This window comes from Mesoplodon densirostris, unplaced genomic scaffold (genome assembly GCF_025265405.1).
Source record: "Mesoplodon densirostris isolate mMesDen1 unplaced genomic scaffold, mMesDen1 primary haplotype scaffold_37, whole genome shotgun sequence".
NCBI lineage: Eukaryota > Metazoa > Chordata > Mammalia > Artiodactyla > Ziphiidae > Mesoplodon > Mesoplodon densirostris.
Genome location: NW_026778196.1, coordinates 7,970,771 through 7,974,178, shown reverse-complemented (window position 1 = coordinate 7,974,178; position 3,408 = coordinate 7,970,771).

Sequence of the window (3,408 nt, the reverse complement as noted above, 5' to 3'; positions counted from 1 at the left end):
CAATGCTCGATGCCATTCTCATCACAATGCTCCATGACCTTGTCATTACAATCCTCCATGGCCCATGTATCACAGTGTACCGTGCCCTTGTCATGACAAACCACCATGCCCACTCTCATCACAGTAATCCATGAAACATTTCAGATCAATTCTCAATGCCCTTCTCATCACAATGCTCCGTTACCTCTGTCGTAACAATGCTCCATGACACCTGCCATCATAATATTCCACGGCCTTGTCATCACAAGACTCCAGGACCCTTGTCATCACAATGCTCCAAGATCCATGTAATCACAATGCTCCATGCCCTTGTCATCACAAAGCTCCATGACGCATGTCATCAGAATGTTCCATGGTCTTCTCCTCACAATGCTCCATGCCCTTGTCATCACAATGCTCGAAGACTCCAGTAATCACAATGTTCCATTCCCTTTTTCATCAGAATGCTCCATTAGATTTGTCATCACAAGTCTCCATGGTCATCTCCTCACAATGCTCCAAGACCTTGTCATCACCATGCTCCATTCCCTTGTCATCACAATGCTCCATGACCCCTGTCAACACAATACACCATGAATATTTTCAGCCCAATTCTCTATGACCTTCTCATCACAATGCTCCATGACCAATATCATCACAATGCTCCATGACCACTGTCATCACAACACTCCATGACACCTGACAACACAATGATCCGGGACACTTGTCATCACAATGCTCCAAGACCCCTGTAATCACAATGCTCCATGACCACTGTCATCACAATACTCCATGAACATTTTCAGCACAATGCTCCATGACCCTTGTCATCACAATGATCCATGCCCATGTTATCCCAATGTTCCATGACCCATGTATTCACAATGCACCATGACGCTTGTCATCACAGTGCTCCATTACCCCTGTCATCACAATGCTCCATGCCTTTGTCAGCAAAATGCTACATGACCTTGTCATTACAATGCTCTATGCACTTGTCATCACAATACTCCATTTCCATTGTCATCACAATCCTCCATGAACTTTGGGATCACATTGCTTCATGCCCTTGTCATCACAGTGCTCCATGCTCCTTGAAATCAAAATGATCCATGACCTCTGTCATCACAATGCTCCAAACTCTTGTGATCACAATGTTCCATAACACTTGTCCTCACAACGCTCCATGATGCCTGTCATCACAATAATCCATGCCCTTTTCATCACAATGCTCCATGACCTTTTTCATCACAATTCTCAATACACTTGTCATCACAATGCTCCCTGACACTTGTCGTCAGAATGCTCCTTGAACCCTGTCACGAAAAGGCTCCATGGATTTTTCATCACAAATCCCCATGCCCTTTTCATCCCAATGCTCCATGCCATTGTCATCAAAATACTCCACAAGCTTGTCATCAAAATGCTCCATGACCCTTGTCATCACAATTCTCCATGCACTTGTCAGTACAATGCTCCCTGACACTTGTCATCACAATGCTCCAAGCCATTGTCATCACAATGCTCCATTACCTTTGTGATCAGAGTCCTCAATGGAAGTTTGCATCACAATGCTCCATGCCATTGTCATCACAATGGGCCATTACATATGTCATCACAATGCTCCCTGACACCTCTCTTTACAATACTGCATTACCTGGTCATCACAATGCTCCCTGCCGTTCTCATCACAATGCACCACACCCTTGTCATCAAAATGCTCCATGACATTTGTCATCACAAAGCTCCATGACCCTTGGCATTACAATGCTCCATGTCATTGTCATCACAATGCTCCATGAACCCTCTCATCACATTGCTCCATGCCCTTGTCATCACAAAGCTCCATGGCACTTGTCATCACAATGCTCGATGCCCTTCTCATCACAATGCTCCATGCCCTTGTCATTACAATCCTCCATGACCCATGTATCACAGTGTACCGTGCCCTTGTCATCACAATGTGCCACGCCCACTCTCATCACAATAATCCATGAAATATTTCAGACCAATGCTCAATGCACTTCTCATCACAATGCTCCATTACCTCTGTCATAACAAGCTCCATGACCCCTGCCATCACAATGTTCCACGGCCTTGTCATCACAAGGCTCCAGGACCCTTGTCAGCACAATGCTCCAAGACCCATATAATCACAATGCTCCATGCCCTTGTCATCACAAAGCTCCATGACGCATGTCATCACAATGTTCCATGGCCTTCGCCTCACAATGCTCCATGCCCTTGTCATCACAATGCTTCAAGTCCCCCGTAATCACAATGCTCCATGCCCCTTTTCATAAGAATGCTCCATTAGACTTGTCATCACAAGTCTCCATGGTCATCTCCTCACAATGCTCCAAGACCTTGTCATCACCATGCTCCATTCCCTTGTCATCACAATGCTCCATGACCCCTGTCATCACAATACTCCATGAACATTTTCAGCCCAATTCTCTATGACCTTCTCATCACAATGCTCCATGACCAATATCATCACAATGCTCCATGACCACTGTCATCACAACACTCCATGACTCCTGACAACACAATGATCCGGGACTCTTGTCATCACAATGCTCCAAGACCCCTGTAATCACAATGCTCCATGACCCCTGTCATCACAATACTCCATGAACATTTTCAGCCCAATGCTCCATGACACTTGTCATCACAATGATCCATGCCCATGTTATCCCAATGTTTCATGACCCATGTATTCACAATGCTCCATGACGCTTGTCATCACAGTGCTCCATGACACGTCATCACAATGCTCCATGCCTTTGTCAGCAAAATGCTACATGACCTTGTCATTACAATGCTCTATGCACTTGTCATCACAATATTCCATTTCCATTGTCATCACAATCCTCCATGAACTTTGGGATCACATTGCTTCATGCCCTTGTCATCACAATGCTCCATGCTCCTTGAAATCAAAATGATCCATGACCTCTGTCATCACAATGCTCCAAACCCTTGTGATCACCATGTTCCATAACACTTGTCCTCACAACGCTCCATGATGCCTGTCATCACAATAACCCATGCCCTTTTCATCACAATGCTCCATGACCTTTGTCATCACAATTCTCAATACACTTGTCATCACAATGCTCCCTGACACTTGTCGTCAGAATGCTCCTTGAACCCTGTCACGAAAAGGCTCCATGCCTTTTTCATCACAAAGCCCCATGCCCTTTTCATCCCAATGCTCCATGCCATTGTCATCAAAATACTCCACAAGCTTGTCATCAGAAAGCTCCATGACCCTTGTCATCCCAATGCTCCATGCACTTTTCAGCACAATGCTCCCTGACCCTTGTCATCACAATGCTCCAAGCCATTGTCATTCACAATGCTCCATTACCTTTGTCATCAGAATCCTACATGACACTTGGCATCACAATGCTCCATGCCATTGTC